The sequence below is a fragment of the Mytilus californianus genome, unplaced genomic scaffold, assembly GCF_021869535.1.
Source record: "Mytilus californianus isolate M0D057914Y unplaced genomic scaffold, xbMytCali1.0.p SCAF_2, whole genome shotgun sequence".
NCBI lineage: Eukaryota > Metazoa > Mollusca > Bivalvia > Mytilida > Mytilidae > Mytilus > Mytilus californianus.
The window spans coordinates 82307839-82333378 of record NW_026262668.1 but is presented as its reverse complement, the minus strand read 5'-3'; the positions used below and the strand labels follow the sequence as shown (position 1 = coordinate 82333378).

Sequence of the window (25540 nt, the reverse complement as noted above, 5' to 3'; positions counted from 1 at the left end):
TGCTTGATTTTAATAAGTAATAATAATGAACGTCTAGATATTCATATTTAAAGATAAATAGTGTCTTTATAGTCGTTAAAGATAAACTGTATAAGAATTAACACATAAAAATGACATAAAATTTTAAAGAACCGATTTCTTTGCAGGTAGAACAAGCTTTATGAGCAATGGACTACTAAGAGAAGTTAAGCCTGGCAACTGAGGATAATAATGATATAGAGGTCCAGAAAATAAGAGTGGAAAAAATTAAAGAAATCACAGTTACAGGGTTTTATAAAAATTGCCCTCTTGATCATTATGAAAAAGACAGTTTATCACAAGCATTGCTACCAACCGACCTGGACCCAGTCATAGCTAACTGTTTTGCTATCAAAGCTACTGGTAATGGAATTGTCTATACAGTTATGTTTCTAAAATGAACATGTTGCTGATAAAATATGCCTTCTATTAGCATTAGAGTTATACCAGAAGATAAAACTATATGCCAACCTTACACCGCTTGAAGAGGTAGCAAGGCATCCTGAAACAGTCAATAGGAATCTTGATCATCTGTTTACCGGTTTACCACAAGATAAATTATTGAAAATCTATGACGTGGCTAAAATCATGGAAGATACCATAATGTACGAAGCACTACCAACATGTCATACTGGAAATTTGGCAGGGAAGATAAACATAATGGCCCAGCAAATGTTTTTAACGTCTCAATTCATTCTGTTTTCACAGATGCCTGTAGAAGTACTCGACCACTTCTGCATAGAAAAATAGATCCAATCAACATGACCAACCAATCCTGCATCAGCGAAACTGACTATGTAGAAGTAGCTACTCTTGGAACAAGAGATGGAGATTTAGTTGCATGGTGGTAGATAGTTGTTTGTTTACAGTTTAGTGTTTTTATTTATTCATTTTGGTGTATACATCCTATCAAGACATTGTAGGATGTTTAATTGTAATATTCCTAAGTGACAGGTCGAAAGAGTGGAAGCTTAAATTACATACAAACTTTAATGCAAATAGGAACTACTACACACAATTATTGAATTTTGATATTAGTATATATAAATATATGTGACTGAATTCAGTCATAGACTTAAATTTAAAATTTGTTTTGTATATTGTATAGATTTTTCTACTGTACAAACCCATGTACCTTTTGAATTATAGTGCCGGTGACTGAATTCAGTCAAGATTTTCATTATTGTTAACATTAATATGTGTATTTAAAACCAATTTGGAATAAATTATCTATACTAAAATCTGTTTTTGAAAAAAGAATATGATTCTTGATTTTTGTAAATTGACTGAATTCAGTCAACAGTTTTCCAATGTACTACTTTCAGAACTGTACCCCTTAGAGCATTTAATTGTTGTGTAGGATATTACACACACCCAACTACTACCAATCTCTAATTTTAAACGTATTATCCATTGAATATTGCAAAGGTATTTCATTTAATTAAGATGAAAGTTCCAGTGCATGTTTGATATATAAATAGACAAGATGACTGAATTCAGTCATCACTTTGGTGTCACATATGCAGTTTTTATTCATACAGATGACTTGAACAAAAAGAATTTCATCAAAAATTAATCATAATTTAAAAGTTCGAATAAAAAGTTATACCGTTCATATGTATATGCTAATTCTCATTTATTTTGTTCTTGAACATGCTAAATAAATTATTGTTGAAATGTTTTCTCTGGCTTATTTCATATGTTGCTAGTCCTATTTGAATAAAATAGTATATTCAGCATCAGAGTACACAATTGGAAGCAAGTACCCAATGTGATTATATTTTGCCAAAAAGGGACCGAAATCTTCATGTTTTCCTATAGACTAAAAAATTTGTATATTTACATTTGTTATCTTGCACTTCTTACAAAATAGCTGCATATACCTAAGGATACACTTTGTCGATCAACAGCTGTCAAATTCTTTTAAGATGTGGAGAAAAATCAGTTGTCTAAATTTTAAGGAGGTATTATTAAGCAGAATCTTGCTAACTCTCCATATTTGACAAATCAGAATATTGACAAGTTGAATCAGAAGGTGTTTATTATGAAATGCAGTTCCTTAAATCAACATACGTAATAAATCTCAAAACTTTACACTTTTTTTTGCTAACTTATGTTTGTTGCCTATAATTCAGATATTTAACAGTGTTTTGGGATATTTTGCTTAAAGTTAACTTTTTAAGCATGGGTCCCTTTTCAAAAGTCTCCCAACTACTACCTCATTTTGTTCGCTATGTTAAAGAAATCTTCTACTTGCTCTATTTTGCATGTGAAGACCATAAAACCGTCATCTCTATATTGACAGTGTAATTTGATGTTTTCTTTCCATTTGAAGTTATCTAAGATATTTATTAATAGGACAGACAGATGCAGATATGTGCATGATGGTGAAAATATACCACATATGGAGGGGGCGCTCCTATAACTTGTTTGTATAACTTCCCATTAAACTTAAATTTATTGTTTCTTAGAATTAATTAAACAAATGCAGTTTAATCTTTTTTGTTGAGAATCTTTTAAGGATATTCTTTTGTGTCAATTAATTCTTCTGCATTGATAACTGTTTCTCTTAAATTATCAATGATCATATTTGTGTACATTTACGTTTCATCATAGGCAATAAGAATGCATTCCCTTTTTACCTCGTGTGTTTTATTAATGAAATCTTTTGTATCTTGAACTTAAAATTTAAGCCTTTACAAAAATGGTTTTATATTAGATCATTTAATCTCTCAATGCGTCTCGTGGTAGAGTTACACTTATTGATGATCAGTTGTACGGAACATTAATTAATGTCTCCTACTAGTTGACCATTACTCAATGCCTCATTAATTATCTCTAGATTAATTTAATGAATTTTTGAAAGACTGAGGTACATGTGTCCATGTTTTGAATCATTATTATTCTTTAAGAATTATTCGTATGGGAATCTATTTCTATTTTTTTCTATATAGATTATCAACTATATCTTTTATTACCATATAGCATATAAGTGAGGTTAAGCAATCTGTGTATTTAAGTTCTTTATTGCCAAGTTTTAGATATCTTAAATGATCCTTATGAAGGTGCTCTTAATTGCAGGAAGCTAATACAGATAAGAAATATAAATGTTCCGAATAATTAGGGTTCCGAATATTCCTCCATAGACTATATTTCTAACTAAATAATATGCGTGAACCCTCAGGGGTTCACCCAATAAAGGTTTTACTACAACTAACATATAGATTTAACATTATCAATGATCCATGTAAGGTCAAATGAACCATGCCAGACAGACATGTACACATTACAATCATATCAAATATAGTTACCTTTGGCTTATAGTATATAAATCAAAGCATTGTCAGTGCAGTGATTCAACCATTCTTTAGCTATGGCAGGTAGACAGACATTTTTAAACCCTAACCCTAACCCTAATTTCTGATCTCATTTTAATAATAATAAAAAAAAATATACATGCTCCTGTAACACATTTAGAGACAACCATCACAACTAAGTGAGTTCCTCACAAAAATGTTAATTTGTGTTCAAACTGAAAAGAAACCAAGGGACAATCTAATATCATATGTTTGAAAAAAAACAGACAACACAAGGATTGAATGTAGCACTCCATCATTTTCATTACTATTTCACTAAAAAATTACCAGTGTTATTTTTCTTTTTTAAACATAGGTATGCAATTTCTACCTGATCTTATATCTTATTGAATTTTTATAAAAATTATGATACTGAAGATAGTAGATATAAGAAGATGTGGTATGAGTGCCAATGAGACAACTCTCCATCCAAGTCAAAATTTATAAAAGTAAACCATTATAGGTCAAAGTACGGTCTTCAACACGGAGCTGTTTGTCTTTTTATTTCTGGCCATGGCGTTGTCAGTTTGTTTTCAATCTACGAGTTTGACTGTCCCTCTGGTATCTTTCGTCCCTCTTTTGGCTCACACCGAACAGCAAGCTATAAAGGGTCCCAAAAATTACTAGTGTAATACTATTCAATCAGGAAAACCAACAGTCTAATCTATGGATGGTTTTATTTCATTTCCATAATCTTACGCAAAAAACTATGTTCAATTCCCATAAGATGGAGAATTTCTCAATTTTCATACAAATTCTTTTAATATTTCAATTTTTAGAAGGTGTCCTGATTTCTTATATCTTCTGACTTTTATTCATATAAACATTTTTTGCATGATTGGAAATAGAAATCTTCAACGGAAGGTGTAGTATATTTTTTATAGAAGTTTGACCTAATAATTTCAGAAAAGAGGCATTGAAAATGCACTTTGTCAACGACAAAAATTAAATAACTACATTTTATTTAAATTGGTGTTCATTCTTCATTGAGAAATATAATTTCCTGTTTTCAAATATACATGTACAAATACCTTACACTGTTAAAAAGCAATATAATGCATGGGTAATAAACAAATAAATTTTATTGCAGAAAATCTCCAGGTTAGAGCAGAGACATATATACACAGAGATTGGCAACTCCGTGAAATCCCGTTAAAAAACGCGGCCCGGAATGAGATTCTCGTCGATAATTATTCTACAACATGTAGACAAGTCAGGGATGAATAACCTCGATAGCTAATCAAGAAAAGTAATAGGAAAACTTATTTCAGATCAAATAAATTCTTTTTCTAAAAAACTACTTGCAATAGTTGTATTTTTTTTAATGTATTTAATTGAGAAAATATTTTTTTCTTTTAATTTAAAAAGTAAAATCTGGTAATGATCATGATATTACAAGAAACATTTCTTTGCTAAAGTTTGCTTCTAAATTACACAGTGAAATTATGTGTGTCCGATTTTCCGGTCATTATTTCCTTAGAGTTGTGACTGTGGATTCACAGGTGTGCGATTACGCAATTTATTGCCCTCCGATCACCTGAATTTTGCCGGAGGTGAAGTTCTAAGTGGATTATTACTTGGTAATTGTTTTTACAACTAAACAAATTCTGACATTATTTTAACCATGACCAGAACTTTATTTTAACAGAAACACTGGGCTATACTATGAATAGGGTAAACGGATAGAAAGTCACAGTACAAAAAGTCACAGGACATAAAGTCACAAATTGGATAGGACAAAAAGTCACAAATAATTTATTGACAATTGTTTGAATATATAAGAGAAAGATCTTCAAATAATATCTTTTTTTACATTTATTCATTTTTAAGTTCAGGAAATTGTTCATAAGCCTTGATAAATGAAAAATTATTAAATTTTAATCATGCAAATAATATATTTCTTGGCACCATGAAGCTATTTAAGTGCCAAACCACTTTGACATTTTGTTATCATAACAATTATTTGATCATCATTGATATTTATTGAATAAATTTTAATTACAAAGTTGCTTCATATATTATATAGTTCAATAAAAAATCAAAAAAATATTTTTAAAATTAGTGTTCTCTTGTTCAGAGAAAAATAATCTCAAAACTGAATTGTGACTTTTCGTCCGTGACTTTTTGTCCTGTGACTTACTGTCCTACATTCTACTATAGTATTCAATCAGGAAAAAAATAGTCATTTAACATGTCAAAAAAAGAAATCAGAAAGCAACTTTTTTATATAAAAAAAATATGTAGCCAGTAGAATTTTGTCTCGTGGAAAACAGATTTAAATGATTAATTTTTGATTGACCTACAATTACATTATTTGTGGAACCTTTGCATGAATTTCCTAAATGAACATACATTATGTACAGTGTTGTCGAAATCACTATTTTTGCTGTCATGAAATATTGAATATGAATCTGTCATTATTTGTAGTTTTTCATAGACTTAATATCACAGACCCTGATTAAAAACAACGTGTATCATAAGTACAGTAAAATGCTCTGCTGAACTGTAGAATTTTAATGTTCTGTTTCATAGACCACAGAAGTACTGCAACATCCTTATCTTTGTGTATATATGTCTCTGGTTAGAGTAATGCAATTTTGTTTATTGTTTCAAGCTAATTAGTGATTATTGTAACTTAAATCATGGAAGTAATATTACTTCCATGCTTAAATTAACCAAAATAATTGGCAAATATCAGATGATTATAACACAGATTATACAAGTAAAATAGACCCTGCTTGCATTTGTTCATACATATTTTGTTTTATGTCTTTTTCTCTGCAAAAAAATGCTTCTTTTTTATCCTTTTAAATTATTCATCTCTGAGAGATAATTTACTGAATAATTATATGTAGTGAAGATCAAAAGTGATTATAGGTATATTATTGTGGTCAATATTATTGAGTATTCAATTATGTAATACAAGATATATCAACTGTGGTCAATTAAGATTGGCATTTAAGTGAAGGGGATTCCAATAGACCACTTTTGAGTTATGTCCTTCATTGAAAAAGTTCGTCAATTATGCGCACCTTTATGACATCATTTACCAGATAGAGGGGATCGCCTGTACCCCTACACTATTAAAGTTCATCAAGCATCTTTGTGATCGTCATTGTGCAGGATTAACTAGAAATAGTGTTTGTTCTGTAGTTATTTAATCACAATTCCCTAATGACAGCAGTGCTGATTATCAATTATAACAATTTAATTTGCTGAATAATTTGTGCATCATATTTTTTCAACCACTCGCTCAACATGGGAAGGAAGTGACAATGCCCCTAAACACACGAATGATGTTCACTAACATGACTAAAACCAAGTTTTTTGAAAGAAATGCAACGAACTTGAAAGTGGTCTATTTATACTCAACCTTTGAGTGAAATTATTTATAAACAATGACAGTTGTCAATCCGTTATCTTATTTGCCTAAGAAATAATAGCATTTCAAAAATGTGTGGGAATCAACTTTGATATTAGTACACATCTTATACCACATGTTATTCAATTACTTACACAAGTCTTAGATACTGAAAAAATACTTTCATAATTCCCATCAACTGCTCAAATTTGATATATTACTTTTTCACATTAATTAATAAATAGTAATCTGATATAAATTTTGATTTACAAAGGAACTATATGCAAGTGTATACCTAAAATAAAGGACCTATTTGACCAATCTTTTCTTAATACAAGGGCAAATAACATGTCAAAAGTTGGCAATAGTTAATTAAAATTGAGTTTAAAGTTTCTGCAAGTCACAAAAACAAATAATTAGTTTCATGTCTTCAACTTCTAATTCTGCACCATCTCCAAACCCGGAGTGATCACATAGATCCAGCATGGCTGAATCAAAAACAAAACTAATTATGAAAATTGAACATTGATTAATGAACCATGTAAATGAGGTCAAGGTCAAATGAAACCAGCTGACAGACATTTACAACTTACAATCATTCTATACACCAAATGGAATTGATCTATTTCTTATAGTATCAAATAAATCGATAAAACAATGAAAACTTAACATTGACCATTAATGACAAATGAACTATGACAATGAAGTCAAGGTCAGATGATATCTGCCAAACATACACCTTACAATTAATCCATACACCAATTAAAGTAATCCCTTTGCTTATAATTTCTGAGAAACAAACCAAACCACAAAATCTTTACATTGACCAAGGAACAAAGAAAATGAGGTCGTCAGATCAAACCTGTCAGTCCCACATGTACACCTTAATATCATTTCCTATACCAAAAATAATAGACATATATTGCTTATAGTATCTGAGATAAGGACTTGACCACAAAAACTTAACCTTGATTGTTGATCCATGAAATAAGGTTGTAGGTCAAGTAAACCCTGTCTGACAGACATGTAGACCTTGCAATGATCAGATATACCAAATATGGTTATCCTATCATTCATAATAATTGAGTATTTCGCGTGACAAAAAAACTACCTGGTAAACAGTTTTTCAAGCAGTCGCTGAACCATCTAAAATGAGGTCAAGACAATGGACACATTGGGTTGGGCGGCCGCAAACATGTTAAACCTCGCCACATTTTATATTTGTCTCACCAAAGTCAGAACCTGTTATTCAGTGATTGTAGTTTGTTGCTGTATATCATATTTGTTTTTCATTAATGGATTTGTACATAATTCAGGCAGTTATAGTTTTCTCATTTGAATTATTGAACATTTGCATCGTAATACAAGGTATGAAGCATCAATGTTTTCTTCCTTCTGAAATATAAAGCTTTATACAAAAGTTTACACTACTATTGCCACCAAGTAGTAATCCCTAAATCACAAGCAAGACAATAATCAGATGGAAAGAGGCTTAAAGGGAAAATTCGCGATTTTTTACTTATCATCTTATTATGTTCATAATACCATTAAAAACATATCCACCAAGTTTTATCTGGATATGAAAACTAGTAAAGAAGAAAATTGGGAATTATTAATTCTATTTATTCAAACTTCCTGACTTATGTAACGTAGTTTAAGTCTTTTTGCATGCCGGGAGTGGATTAATCTCATTTAAAGTCTTGTTCGTTAATCATCTAATAACGCGATTTAAAGCGCATCAACGACTTTTGGTGTAGCTATTAACCAACTAACATTTCAGAAAGAAAAGTGATCAGCCGTGCATTTTTTTAAATTAAAATTTACGATTTATATTTTAAGGATTTCTGATATGATTATAGTAATAAAAGTAAATCATACAATAGAATTTTTTTATGATTTTTTTTTCGACGGATATTTCTAACAACATATATAACTGATAGTATAATAGAAATTCACGTTTGTATTCTCCCCTATTACTTCAGTCGAGGATTTGTCTTACTATACAAATCATTGCTTCAGTCTAGTACTGTGTAAATACAATGCATGTGTATTATGCTGACACCACCTGGTAAAGGCGTGGTTAAATTCACGGTAATTAAAAGATTAGCATTATGTAATTTTAATCCTTTGATCTTCACTAGAGTGGTGTTTGTCCTCAAGGGTTCACCGTTGCAGGTATGAGACAGATTTTTTTTAATTATTAAGGGAGGAATATGGTGGCAATTAAAATACCTTAATTATATATATATTTTTTTAACATTTTGCATTTGCTCAGTTTTTAAATAAATAGGTGAGTATTTTGTTGTAACATCGAAATTCTGAATCACTTTTAATAAAATAATTATATAAACATTATAAATGGCCCATGAAAACGAGCGTATAAATCAAAACAGTACTATTTTAAATTATCATCGGTAACCTTGAATATTTAAATGTGCAGAGAAAATTATCAGTTACAAAAATATAGTTTTGTCGTCCAAAGCGATCTTCATTTACCTAATCAGGAATGCCCTTATTAAAATATTATAAATCTCACAACGTATTTATATAATTCTTAAGCTATTTGACCAACGATGTTTAAAAAAATTAACAGAATCAATCTAACGTCAACTTTCCTTTTTTAAATGGAGACAGAACGTCGAAATCAATTTTCAATGTGCTTGATATCTTGTACCTTTGTAAGACTTATCATTCATTCATAACCCCACTCTAAACCAGAGACATATATACGTCTGTTTAAACTGACAAAAAAACTCCTAAAGCGGACAAGCAGTATATTCTGTAAATTTCTGAGATTTAATACAAAGAAATAAAAAAAAAATCCCGAAATGAATTTGATCCTGGAAAATATTCACATCCTCATTCGGTCTGAAAAAAAGATACGAATTTGGTATACAGAACATGCAGAAATGTGAATGTTATAAAACCTAATTGTTATATCAGAAACCATTATAAATATGAACATGTATACGTAAGACCTCATGGGACGTCACCTAACCACATTCAGGTAATATACAAGTAGCTCTGTTATACCCGGAAATGCCCCCCCCCCCCCCCCCCAAAATCGAGGAACAGTATATCTTACAATGTGTATATTCCTGCAAAAATAAAAATAAAATGAGAAAAAAGAAAGAGATGAACGGTAAGTCACATCAGATTCAGATATTTATATAGTTGCTTGTCGTTAAATAGAGATCTAGTGTATACATGTCTCTGCGTTAACTTATAAAAATAACAGGAAATAATAACCTTGAAATAGATTTATGATGAATACTTTGCAACTGCGACACCCCTTTTTATCACAGCGTACATGCATGCATTTAAATGACTGTCCGTTATGCGATTTAGAATGACAATCGTACGTACAATCCTATAGTTCATGCATGGTGAGTCCTTTTCTATCAGATATGCGACTTTTCGTATTTATATTTTCTCTTATATTACCGGTACTGTCATTTAATATCTAATGCATAAGTGCAATATTAAGAGTGGTTAAATCCCCTACAAGCTAACTAAATAAATAAATCAACCCTCTAGCTGACCAGACGTTAATACAACTACCATCAGTCTATCCGGAGTGAAGTTTCTTTATTTCTTCAAATAGGCTTTTGGGTATCATTAGTGCACGTCCAGTGGCATATATATATAACATGCATGTCGGACTAGGAAAATGTGATGATGACGAATTTCTTAAACTGTTCGAAATAATCTTATTGAAATATAAATCTGTGATTTTACTATGTCTATAGCTTCGATGAACCAAAGCAAGTTAGATATCGACCTGTATTTAAATCAGATTGGTTCTGGATGTTTCTCTCGTATATTCAATATACTTGTATGATATTAGTTCTATATTGCGACTATCCATAGTTCCGTATTAAACCTTCCATCTAGGCGTATAAACCAATGATCGATAAGTGTCGCACATTTTGTTAAATCAATATTTGTATGTTTGAAAATGTCCATAATTATTGACAACGAGTATATACTTACATTTTCCCCAATTTACACTTGGAAAATGTGCCCGTAAATAGATTTTTATTTCATCAAATCTTTTTTTTTTTAATTATTTAAATTTTCATAAATATCATTCTTTACACCAAAAATGTTATTTATAAACAAGCGTATGAGTTTAGCAATGACTAGTAGTATATCACTATCGGATACGCTATACAAAGTTGTATATTACACCTGATAGATTCAAAATGGAAGTTACATGTTATCGGCCGTGTACACTGATCAATACCCCCAGAAAAGAAGTTATGCACGAACTTGTTTTATGTAATTGTGTAATAACAGTTTTAAAGCCCGACAGGAAATCGCTTGAATACCTGTACGTGTCACCTCACAATACCTCTGGGAACAATCCCTTTAGCCATTCTGGTGATCAGATAAGGGAAGGTCCGAATTTATTTTAAAAAGTTTATTACATAAAACAATTATGAACAACTAGATTTTCAAAAACAATTTAACACGGAACACTTATTTATAACTTTGACTTTTTAACTAATTTCAATTTCTTGTTTTAAATACTTCGTAAACAAAACAGTTTCAAAACGACAGACCATACTATTAGTACTAGTTATTTAAAAAATAATATATATAAAATTACATTTTCCGTATCAAGTTAGTTAGGAAAGGTTGCACAACCATGTCTTTCATAATCTTTTTTGTGACCCGGGAAACTGTTTATGCTTTCCTTGTCGGATAAAACAACCGTACGCTTGACAAGATATCGACACTCAATTACGGCTACGTTAGGTAACTGCTTGTTTTGGTCCTTTGTGGTTTATAGATATATCGTGGTCAATATTCGGGGAGGATGACAAAATGGCCGCATGCGGAGAATTGATACTCTAAATTTAAAATCGATGGTGATCTCTTAACTTGTAGAATAAAACTTTAATATCTATGAATTTGTGCTTTTATATACATAATGAACAGAATATGAATTTTTCATTTTTTTGCGAAGTTTCCCTTTAAGAGCTTGACTCATCAGATTTATACTGCGCACAAAAACAAACAAAAAATATAAAGACAAAAGACAAAATTTATCTATCTAAGAGTACTCAGCAACTGAAAGCAAGATTAAAGCAAATTTCAACTTATAAATAAATCATTCCTCCCATCAGGATTTAGTGTAATGCCATAAGCAGTCTGAAAAATACATGACATTGTACAATGCCAAAACAGGAATGTTGGATTTGTCTTCTTAAGCATACACACACTTATAATTCAAAGTATCTGAAAACAGGAAGTGGGTGTCTGACAGACCTAAAAAAGCACTCTGACATTACAACTGTCCATTTCAAAGCTGCTGATATATGGTAATTCTGTTCAGTAGTTCCTGAGAAAAGTGTGATGGAAATATTTTCTTGACAAACAGATGGACAAGGTGATTGTAATTTAGCCCCTACTCTTAGAGTAGAAGTATAAAATGATAGTCCATACTATAAAGCAACTTGCTTTGTTTCTGGTCTGAACTGTTGGTTTGACGATCTACCTGCATACTCTTGACACCTTGTACAATTCCATTAGACAACATCAGTTTACCAGGACTGCTTGCCAAAGTTTCTTGTAGTTGCTGGTTCAACCCATAAGCCTCTGCAATATTATTAATATTTTGGTTTCCGTCCAGTTATTTTAGCAACTATTCTGCAGCTTATTTAAAGATATATAGATAAAAAATTATTTTTAGGTACTATATAAATAGGCATTGGCTATGCTTACCCACAAAAAGTAACAATAAGAAATAATAATTGTTACTTCCAAGATTAATTGCCAAGATGTATTTCGGGAGGGAACCCGATTTCATACGGAAATTGCAGGTAACAATAATATAATTTTTTATTGTCACCTGCAGTTATAGTTACCCACAAATATATTCAGGCAGGCATTAGTCTGAAAATGTTTGAATTGTGAGCAATCTGTGAAATAAATTTGAACAAAAGTCAATTAAATTATGATGTAAAAACATTAACAGGATTAAACTTCTAGATATATTGACCATTTTGGCGTTTATTTTTGCCGTTTTGGGGTCGTTTAAAACAGCTCACTATTCTTAGGTATGGATTCGAAAGAGCAAGATGTCCAATTTGTTGGTGAAAAGTTTATATCTCTTCAAAATTTTCATGATAAACTTCAACAATTCCAAGATGCAAATTTTGTTCAATTATAGAGACGAAGTTCTGATTATAACCTCAGAGGAACAACTTCATTTGAGAAATTTCCTCCATCTCAATAGATCAAAGAAAATATCTCAGAAAAAGGACATAGCCGAGTGGAACTGCTTAGATTGTGGTATTGATGTCATTATATATGAATCTATAGTTTGAGACAGATGTCTGAAGTGGTACCACCTAAAATGTGTTAGCCTCAAAATGTTACCAAAAGCTACATACAAATGACATACTGCATGTGCAGGAAGTGCCACCACAATAAATAGCTTTAATACTATTTATTGTGTATAAATGTTTAAATCATCATTGCTATGTTCATTAAATAATTTCTATTCATATAATTTTTTTTTTTCAAATGAGTAAACCGAAGTATGCGGGGCAATGACACCAAGATAGTACAAAGTATTGTGATGCTACACACAAAAAAGAAAATTTTGCAGGTAACAATAACTGCTGCTAACAATAAAAATTACTTTATTGTTACCTGCAATTTCCGTATGAAATTGGATCCCTCTCCGGAAATACATTTCTGGAATTAGCCTCGGAAGTAACAATAATTATTTCGTATTGTTACTTTTTGCTGGTAGCCGTAGCCAGTGCCATATTAATATCATCTTCTTAATATGCATTGATTTTCTTTGGATAGCAGTCCTTCTGTTGTTACTTTTTTTCTTGTAAGAGGTATTTGCTCCAAACTGAAAATCCCGCAAAATATCAGTAAGTTGCAGATGCGGATCCAGGATTTTGAAAAGAGGGGGCAGCGGGTCCCTAAACTAGACAAAATTTGAAGTGGAACTGATAAAAGGTCTGGATTAAAAACCAAAAGTTCAGACCAGAAACAAGTGCTTTAGTTGTGATAGTATTATGATAAGTCACGATGTTGTGGTGATATGCCAATAACATGTTACGTTGAGTTTAAACTACAGGATTTGAAGTAGATGTTGCACAATGTCAGCTTGCAGATGGATAATGCTCAGTCATCCACTTCAACTGCTATGATAACAAATAAAATGAATAGCTAAAATGTTATAAGGTGCTGACTTATTATGAATAAATGTTGAGCTGAGATAGTATGATGTTATATGCTGACTCAAAACTACACAAAGTACAGATAAAAGTACATGATGGTAGCTAAGATAGCACGATGATATTTCACTACATGTATTATGATACGATAGGCTTACCATACAATTTGTTGACTTAAAACTACTGGTACACAATGCAACGTTGAAAGTACATGATGTTATATCAATATAATATCACGATAGGCTTGTTATAAAATACGCTCATTTCAAACTACACAACGTTATAGAAACAAACTTAAAGTCAAAATAAAACAATGATAGGATGACATATATTTGTGCAGAATTGAAGTTTTTTGGTGTTGACTTCAAATATAATTCAAAGGTTAGATCGTTTTATGTTAAATTGAAAGACAATAATGATGCGACAACATTACAGAATTATGTGAATTCTGGGACTATTGTATTATGTCCCAGGTGAATTGAAATGGCAATTCTATGGAAAAGATTGAGGGACAATTTCCCTTTTTTTTTTTTTTTTATTTGCATAGTCAAAATCTGAAAGTTGATAAATATTAATGAAATTTCACTCAAGAGACAAAATGAAATACAAAGAAGATTTTTCATAAATTCATAAAGCAAAAGAACTGTCCATCGCTAAACATTACACTTGAATACAGTTTTGCTGCATGCATATTTTACATGTTCTGTTAGGATTTTTTTTTGCAAATTTTATGATTAAAACTCAAAATCTGTCAGAATTGCTTTGATGAACCATATTTAAGAAAATATTTATCAATGTTGTTTATTGATACAACATAATACTGTAGTCTCATAAGGCTTAGGACTTTGAGGGTCAAATTTTACTCATATAATAACACATCCATGTCAGAGTTATCAGTGACTTTGATTTTACTACCCCCATTTTTAAAACATAAGAATCTGGACTGAATCTAAAAAAAAAGATCAATTGATATGACACCTGATACGCTAAAGCTTAGGACTGTGTGGGTCAGAACTATATGAGAATGTGAATCCCCCTCTCCCAAAAAAAAGATACAAGATGAGCTTATTGATTTAAATGATGATCTATAAAATTCGGATTTATCCATATGGGTGAATGGATGGGTGAAGGCCAAACATTAAATGACATAATGAATGCTCGAGACCACTGATGCTATGGGATTTAACTAGATTGGTGGAGACGGCTTTAGATGACAGTAAACTTTTAAATCGTAACATCACATCCATGTCAGAGTTATCTGAAAATATGAATTTTCTTTACACCCCCTTTTTCAGAAATAAAACAAATGAATCTGGAATTAATCAAAACCAATACGATTTGGATTTCCATAGATTGTCAGAGACAGTTTGTCAACTAGTCCGTTACAAATTTGGTTAAGCAAGTAAAGTGTCTTGTACTAAGCAGAGTTTATTCATATTCGTATCACACTAACATGTTCTCGTCCTGATATGCATGTAATAGTTGCCACTGTATGCTAAAAACAAATCTATTACCATTATTTCTTTTTTGTGAAAAGGAGCTTATTTTAAGCATGTTCATCGATTTCACACCCAGTCAATCATGTTTTTGGGAGTTCCTCAAAAATTATAACTCAAATCGCCATGTGACAGGTGCCACATGTAAAACAGGATCAGCTTACCCTTCTGGAGTACCTGAGATCACACTGTTTTTTGTTGGTTTTGTGTTGCTTTGTCTAAGGTTTTCTATGTTGTTTTTAATATACTGTTGTTTGTCTTTTGATATTTTTTTTTTTCATTTTTGTCATGTCTTGACATTGTCATTTTGCTTTTGACTTACAAGTTTTACTTTCCCTTTTGTATCTTTCGGCCTTCTTTTACCCATTTTTGTGTATTCAAATTTAATTTTTGTCGTTTCTCCCTTTCCCCTGAGCAGTATAATATATAGAAAAATAAATACAGAAACCCTTTTCAACAAAAGAAGATCTACAAATAACTAGACGTGACTGAAATCGCTAATTTCATCCTCATAATAGATATTGCCCTTAGGGTAGATTGTCAAATAGCACAACACAATGGGTCTAAATCTAAACAAATATACAAATTTTGAGAAAGGAATCTAATTCAAATGTAATAATTTTCATCTTGATGAAGAAAATTATGTGATTTATCTTATTATAATGACTATTTGTTTTTAAATGCAGAAAGTTTTTGGCATAATCAAATTGTTTTTCAACTCTGCCATATAAGGGGTGATAACTCAGATTACCTTATTTTTGGTCATTTTTTGGTTTTTTTGCCATGGCATTGTCAGTCTGTTTTTCGACTTGTGAGTTTGAATATCACTTTCCTTTGTTGGGTCCTACTTATAAAGCCTGTACCCAATACCTTTTGATGAAGTATCAACAACCAATTTAAATGGTAAATAGAAACAGGGAAACTGAGATTATCAGGATAAACAAGATGAGGTTTAAGATTCTGAAATGCTGTAGATTGTTCAATTAAGGTAGATTAACTGTATACCACTATCTTGGATTGTAAAATAGCAGTACACAATCAGTCTAGCTCTTTGCTTAAAAATACTAATTTTTAGACAGATTGGCAATTAATTATGTAAGACTGTTTATTTGAATAAAGAAAAGTATGTGATTTATTGCATTATTCAAACACTTTTAACAAATACAAAATATGTGTTTTTGTTTTAATCAAGGGGAGATAACTCTAATAGTAAAATTTTCATAAAGGAATGTTATTGAAATTTTCATTTTTTTTCTTGTAGCAAGAAAACAATTTCAGTGACAATTTTTCTTTTCATTTTCTAAAAGCATATTGTAAAACCTATCATCTCATATTTTATTTCAAAATTCTATCCCATAGATTTCTTTTAATTCAGAAAGAAGTGTTTTTTCATGAACAATCTATGCAAAATTGGGTAATTTTGCACGTCTTATAGCTTGAAAAATAGCATGACGACCCATACTTTTTATTATGTTTTTGAAAAAAACATGGTAGAATCTACATTTTAGCAAAGTATAATAAAATCTAACTGAGGAAATAAACCTATGATCCACCTTTACCATTTAACTTTTTATTTTCTTCATGATCTTGTCTTGTTATCCTGCCGAACTGACTTTAAATAAAGCTAATACTAACAATGAACACTGCCCTTTCCTGGATCTTGATATCCTGGTGTTATAGTTACAGTTAATGGTCCTGGCATTTTCTGAACATGATCATCCTCCTCCGTAGGAGTTTCTTTCTTCACATGAAACACTGAAAATATTCAAGTAAAAGATTTGCTGTATGTCTAAGAAAATCTATCACACTGTTTCTCATACAAAAAGATTTTTTTGTGAGCAAGTAAGCTTCTATAACAAATTTCCAAACAAGAAAGTCACCATATCATTTGACAAGAATAAATGATGTCAGAATAACATTGTTTTTTGCATTAACTTGTCAAACCAGGTTTTCCTTACATTTATAAGTGTCATTGTTAAAGAAATCAGTGGCTTTTTTAAAGCAAAAGATGTAATGGTTTACTAACACTTTTAAACAGCAAAAGCTAATCTGGTGACCCCGTAATATTTCCATATCATTAAAACAGGAATGTTCACTCCAATAAGTCAATAATGTATCCATTTTAAACAGAATTATGTTGATGAAATTTAATGAAATTGCAATTTAAAGTGAAAAAAACTGCATTTTTTGGTATGCTTTAGAATTAATAAGTATGTTCTATACATTTATAGATCTATTTCATAAATGTTTAATCAACTGTATGTCTTAAAGTATAAATATATACATATTATTCAGATGCAGTTCATTGAGTTTTTAGCTGCAATCAAAATTTCATAAAAATCTGAAATATTAACCAAATATGTATACTTTGCCTTAAGTCAACATTTTAATAATACAATTCAAACAGGTTTTAACAACTTTTGAGATTTTGACTCTTAAAAAAAGAAGCTTTGGAAAATTTATGTAAGCATTAGATTTATTACACATTTTCCAACCCCCAAGGGTGACTGGGGAATAGAAGTATGGTCACCATTGGTCTTCCTCCGACCGGCAGTAAAACCCGTGCTAAAGTGGGGCGTCCGTTTGGCTGTGCAGGATGTACAAATTTGCAGCCACGTCCGGTCAGAATGGGGACGTTAAATCCGATGCCTCGTGTTAAGAGAGTGCCACGCTCTTTGCACGTTAAGAACCCTTGCAACAACTCTTTGAGGGGTCTGTAGGTGACCTGTTGCAAGGCTAAATTTCTGTCCCTATCCAATATACCCTCATTTCCCGTGGCAGTCCAAATTTCTCCGACCTTAATCCCTTAATCTATTACAGAACCTACCTATTGTATTTATTGTGAACTTGTTCTCGTCCTGAATATGCATGAAATATTTGCCACTGGACGTTAAGCAACCAACAATCAATCAATCAATCACATTTTCCATGCTTTTTTGTTCATTTGCACAAAAAATAATGTCATCTGCCTGATCAACAAAACACAATCCACACCTATCTTACCTGGTTTACAATAACTATGAAGTTTCAAATGTTCTGGAAGTTTGGATCCATTACATAATACTTCAAGATTGACATCTGTCTTTTTATTTTCTGTATTAATTTCACATTTCTCGTCCACCTTCTTATTCAGTAAACTACATGTATTGGGATTTTCAGGAAATTCTTGTACAGGTTGTACTGTCATCATAGCAGATTGCATAATTGGCCTTACTGGGCCTCTTATATGTTGAATTTTACTCTTTAATGTTTCATAATTCAAATTACTATTTTCATAATTCTTTAATTTGTTGAAAGGACATTTTGACCACTGTCCTTACATGCCTTATTCATATGTCTCTCAACATTTCCATCTGCATTTTATCCTAAAGACTTGCTCAGATCATAAGCTATACCAGATGTTCGTTTTTGCCATTGATATGGTTTTATTATTTTACCATGTTGCATTCTCACATGGTATGTTAAAGCACTAATAGCAGAAAATGAATCTCCACACATATTGCACCAACAAAAGATGTTTTTAATGATTTAAAATACTGGTACAAAATACATTTCTTTCCTTTTTTCAAAATCTAGTGTACCCAAAGCATTATTTTTGCTTGTGCCTCTCATTTCATTTTCTTCATTACCAATTGTAAAATTGTTGAAAGCTTCTGTTTTTATATTGGTACACTCCATATCTAAGCTCTGGTCATGTTGAACAATCTCTGAAAGTATACTTTTGCAAGTAAGTCATTTAACTAGATGTTTCACAATTACTTCTAAGAAGGTGTGCTTAAAATGGTAAAGATTTTAAACGATTTTGCATTTTCTTTGCATTTACTACAATTTCTAAAATGTAAATTTAGCTGGTGTTTCCAACAAAAATATCAACCAAGTAGAGTAATATATACTGGTAATTCGTCATATTGCAGAAATTTGAAACAATTAAATTTAGGCATTTTAGGGCCAATTTTGGCCCAAACTGTACTTTCTCCTTACTAAACATATACATCATTCCACAACAAAATAAATCACAAAAAACATCTAAATTGTCAACATATGGGATTCAACCATGGCGAAGAGTCTATACCACCTTTCAAGCTCTAAATCCACCTCTCAGTCAAGAAAGTTGTGAATAAATCTAACAGAAACTTCAATCTGTCATAATCATTAACACTTTAAAACAAAAGCAAAAAGATATAAACAAAGACAACCATTGAAAACTTCCTTCATTATAGATAAAAGCATATCAAAACATGGCAAGGATAATATAGCTTATTGAGAAATCAACTCTTCCCTATTTTCAACACTCCTGACCCTTTAAACATTTTAGCTATTGCCATACTTTGAGTCTGTCATCATCTGACAACTTTTGAAAATTTCAATTCTTCTCTGAAAGTATTATAATATTGGTTATTTATGTTTGACAAGTACAATCTATGACAGCGACTGTAGGGGGTTTATAAAGTTCTCCAACTTGTTTATTTCATTGGATTTTAAAACGACTAGCTACTTACATGATTTAAAATTATTTTACATGGAACTTAATATTGCTACTAGAACTTTTTTTCCGTTGATTACATGTATTTACCACCAATTAGTGATTTTGGATTTTAAAATAATCAAATTTTTCATGGTTATGAATTCTTACAAACAGCATTACCGATCTGCCACCTAGAAACATCATGCAGCAGCATATCACTGCTTTATATATACCACCAGAGATATCCAAGATATTACATTAAAATAACAAGCTTAACAAGTCAAAATAGAATGCAAAGCTACAAGAAGCTGGGCATAGGTTCCAAATAAAGAAAATCAATTTATCCGTCTTTTTTGAAAATCAAATTAAAGCATTTTTTTATAGATAATGTTACACAATTAATTACACATGCATTGTGAAATGAAAAATAAAGAAAAATATTTCTCTCATTGTGATTTTTCTCCTGTTACATAATTTAAAAATTTACAATAATCAATTTAAGTGGAGATATTTCCATGTTTTAAAGCATGACTAACATGTAATTACATGTACTGATATTTATGAAAAGTCATTCGCCATTTACATACCTTGCAGCTGTTTCTGTTTCTTGGTTCATATAATCTTCTTGATCTATATCTTCAGTGTCATCTTCACCCACAGTAAAGCATTCCATATGAAGTGGTTCGTTTTCATCATCTAATTGTTCCGGTCTAGATTCATTTATATTAGTTTCCTCTGACTGAACATGCTGAAGGTCTCGGAAATCTATTTCTGTTATGTTAATTTTGGTTCCACACTGTGATTTATTGGTAAGTTCAGACATATGTTTGCCATGTTCCACTGTACTGGTATAAACAGTTTCTGATGTACTATTTTCTAACATTAGAATGTCACTGTTTCTTGGTTCTATAAAATGTTACAAAGAACAATGCATATATGTTACAAATTATTTTTACAAATTTTTTGCTCCCTCAAATGGCTGAGCCATAAACTGGTAATCAAAACCCCTGAAAAAACTAAGAAATGTGGAATGTACCAATTAGATATGAGTATCTTCTGATGACATAATGTGTCCAACCAATTCAAAAGAGAAGCCTAACAGCCTGATCAAGGTTATTAGCATTAATAAAAAGAAAAAAGAAAAGAAAAATGTGTCTGAGGACACGCATGCCCCTGCTCAAGCTTCAAACAAATGAAAATAGGACAGACGGACGGACGGAAGGGCGGAAGGTCAAGGGTTACACTTAATGCCCCCATTGCCTTCTGCGGAAGCATAAAAATTATGGCAGACAGCAACTAATGATAATATGATTTATATAACTAGCTACTGGCTTTGAACATGGCTACTGGCTTCGGACAGGCATATAAAGAATGTGTGCTTATGTAAAACTGGTTTAACCCCCATTACATTTGGTGCATGTACAACAACAGGCTATCATATTGAACCATTTGTTGTTTTGTTTTGGTTTGTACATCTTCTTGTTTTATTGTAAGGAGGGTGCAAATGTCAAAGTATAGTTCAATAGGCATTATAGGTGTAATAACTTTATGCCATGAGCAAGGAGTAAAATGTTAACAAATATAAAGCTTACCATGTTAAAATGAGCACAGAACATGGCATGATAGAATTATTAGGATTCTCAAAAAGAAAGTTTTAACTTTTGTACTTCAAAGAAGTCCTATAAGATACCTTCAAAAGGCAATCATTTTGATTTATTGAGGCCAAAATGATAGAGAAAACCAACTGTTTCTATAATTAAAAGATGAACAGATACATGTCGACTTTCTTTTAGAATGATTTTTTTAATTTAATTTCCTAGCAAGCAACACCAACCAAAACAAATGGCCATTTTGATCTCCAGTGTTGTTCAAATACAACTGACGTTGCAATTCTAATTATGACTTTCATCACAGGCACCCTGTGTTCAATTGCAATTAGAGAATGGCTTTGTTTACAAAGTGAAAAAAGGTTATACTGTAAACCAACTAATTTATTTTCGCGATAAATTCCCACATAGAAAAATAACGCGAATATAAATCGTCGCGAATGTGTAAAACTTGGATCTTTCCATATTTAATGACGTCAAGTTAATTTGAAAATCACGAAATTAAATCGCCGCGAAATTGGCTAGAAAAGGCTAAACGCAAAATAAAGTATCCGCGAAAATAAGTTGGTTTACAGTTTTAGTTGTCGTTTGTTGATGTGATTCATAAGTGTTTCTCGTTTCTTGTTTTTTATATAGATTGGTTTTTTTTCCCGTTTGAATGGTTTAACACTAGTAATTTTTGGGGCCCTTTGTAGCTTACTGTTCGGTGTGGGCCAAGGCTCTGTGTTGAAGACCGTACTGTGATTTAATGGTTTACTTTTATAAATTTTGACTTGGATGGAGAGTTGTCTCATTGGCACTCATACCACATCTTCTTATATCTATTAGAATCAATATAAGATGAAATAATTATTTTAACACTATATTCAGCTATTAAATTACCAAACAAATCACTGACAAGTTCCCTAAATAGTTGTGAGGTAGGTTCATCCAAGGATGTAAGCCTTTCACTTATCCACTCCTCCAATAAGCAATACATATTCTCCAGCTGTTTGCTATTTTCCTAATTTGTTCCAGATTTCTGATGTCAACAAGGGTAAAGTCAGTCTGTGTGGAAGAGTTCTTCCTAAATGTGTCTTACAAATTCTACACTTCCATAATCCTGATCCATGGGTGATATGTCTGTATATTAAAAAAATCCATACATGTAACAAGATAAACATAAGATTTTACATTAATACTTTGTGTTATCTAATTAAAGTATCTGGAGCATCTCACAAAAATCTTTCAGTAACTGTGTTTTCAAATATGTATCAAGAATCCAACATAAAATGACTTCTTTTTATACAACATAATATTCTGAAAAATTTCATTTTGTAACAACACTTTACATTTAATTTTAATATGCTACCCCTTTTTGATGATGGCATTTCATATCATTTATAAGATGATAAAAATTTCTTCAAATTATCATCTGAATTTGTTAAACAGGAAAAGTTTTATGAAATAATACAAGTTTGAATCAAGTGTTTGGAGGAGGAAAGGGGCGTATAGTGTCTGTAATGTTTCAAAAATTGTCGAGTGTATGGAGGCAAATTTTTCTTTGACAATTTAATCCAGACAATGATATTGTATCATGCTATAAAGAACTACTTGGAACATTTTTGAAAATTGTTGTATGAAGCTGTAGCATTTTTTTCACTTTTTCAAATCAATATACAGCAAGGATTTATATTTTCTAAATATAAGTGTAACAAGCAGTACTTCTCAAAGGCAGTTATATTATTTATCAGAATAGTTAACATCTATTATCCTACATCCTGTCGATGCTATGTACTTATATTTTGGCATATCACAAGGTCATGCTTTTCTCAGACTGTTGATGATGTCTTTAAATTACATGAACTTACCTGTTGGATGTGTACTGATTGATACTTTAGTCTCAGAGAACATGATTTATACATTAGTTGTTATTGGAACTAGCTTTCAACTGTCATGACCGAGTACTCTTAGATTGGTACTTTGTGTCTTTTATTTTTATGTTATTTGTTTTTGAGCTTCATGCCAATTCAATGAGTCGAGCCATTTCCAACTGATTTTTATAGTTTGTTCTTATGTTGTGCTGTTACATCATTGTCTCAAGTTAGGGGGAGTGTTTGAGCGCGCTCACAAAACATTCTGTTTGTGCCTATCTCAAGTCAGCAGACTGCCATTCAGTGGTTGTCATAGGTTACGGTCTTTTTTTTGCTTATTGTTTTGTCATAAATCAGGCTGTTAGTTGTTTGTTTGAATTCCACTGTTCCACATTTTTCATGTTTGCCTATTGTAGCTTTAAAAGTTATGGATTTTTCTCATTGTTGAAGGTCGTAGTGTGACCTTTAATTGCATATATCATCGTCATTTTAACTCTGGTGGATAGTTGTTTTATTGGAAATAATACCATGTATATATATCTCTTTATTTTTATACTGATCATGTAAGTTTGATAAAATTTTAAGTTAGTCATATCATGAAACTTCAAATTTAAAAAAAAAGTTGAATATTTTTTATATACTTGAATGGCTATGTTTAACTATAAAACAAGTGTACATCATGTACATTAACATGATTAACTTATCAAAATCTTCATTAATGTACTACAATTGAATTATTGTCTTCCCGTACACCAATTCAACAATATTTTCCAATATGCAGTGACCTTAACTACAGGACAATGCAGGACCTCTCATTAAAATTTTGGACACATCACAGTTTGAAAACAGATGTGGACTTGAAGGTAAAAAGTAATAACTGATTCTTAAGAACAAATTAAATACACCAAATCATATAACAATTGTTAAGGAAAAGTTGAATGAACAAATGGAAAGTATGGAAAATATAAAAAAAATATCATGGTTCTAATAATTCACTTATTTTTCATGTCTTCCAAGTGCTCTGCATTGACTGTTTATCAATGTCACAATCTGGTAAACTTCGGCAACAAACTCTAAAGTTAATTATCATTCGATCAACAGCAGTATATCCAAAACTCTGTCTGACCGACAAAATGTCAGACAAAATTCATTCGGTCAAACAGAAATTTTTAGATTATTTAGTTGAAAATATAGTAGAAAAGGTCAAATTTCTTTTTCGGACAGACAAACTCTAAAATAGTTTGACACAGACTGCAACAGTCCTTGAATAAAATATCATTTGTTGATAATAAATTTATAGTGAAAAACATGCATACAGGACTTAGTTTAGTATATATGGATGCATTGGTTCAATAATTTGGATAATATCACGATTACAAGAAACTCGTTTCATATGACTTTAACTAATTAAGGTTTTTAGTGACTTCACAGTGTCAACGTATATTTGTTCCGCCTAACAGAAGTTCCACTGGAAACTTTGTTATAAACAATGTCATAATATCTGTTCCTGTTGGAACAAATATTCTATACCATTTATTCCGTTAGGAACATATACTGTAATTTCTATTCCAGTGGAAATAATATTCCAGAATATCTTTTCCATTTGGAACTTATATTATGATTATGAAGGAACTTCTATTTCGTGACAACAGGAACATGTTTGACATTAATTTATCACGCTGTAGCGTAGTTGTCGTTTCAAATACAGAAACAGAAAGACACGTCACAATGTATATGTGCATAATCTAAAACAAACAGATGAAATTCACAATAATATCTTAACCCTGAGACTACTGTGTTTTCGTAGTCTCAGCTTAACCTAATATAATACACCTTATCGCTATTTGTCCGCCATTACTTGATATCACACAGGTTCCCGTAAAATTTTGACGTCATAAAACAAAATATCTGACGCCACAATGGAAAAGTGATTGTTGTATGCGTCAAAAGTTCAAGCGGCCGGGTCAGCCGGGATTAGCGATAAGGTGTATTTTAAAGCTCCAACATGTCCAAGCCATTTGGGATTTTAGTAAGGTCTTGCAAATAATATATACATAAAAATATTAACATTTCTAAGGAGTTATGAGATCACTTCAAACCGTGTAAACAAGAAATTCGCATTTAATCTTTCTTACATTTTCTTAAATTGTCAGATCTCATTGAGAGAGGGGAGAGAAGC

General features: G+C 31.3%; 1 long non-coding RNA gene across 1 annotated transcript; it reads right to left on the bottom strand.

The window, feature by feature from the left end:
- Positions 1-12206: 12206 nt before the first annotated feature.
- Positions 12207-25521, bottom strand: LOC127728358 (uncharacterized). Its single transcript, XR_007994094.1, has 6 exons — positions 25497-25521; positions 22391-22630; positions 20489-20807; positions 18440-19143; positions 17072-17191; positions 12207-12339 (listed from the first exon to the last, which is right to left on the bottom strand). It is a non-coding gene; the product is annotated as an uncharacterized LOC127728358 (long non-coding RNA).
- Positions 25522-25540: the final 19 nt, after the last annotated feature.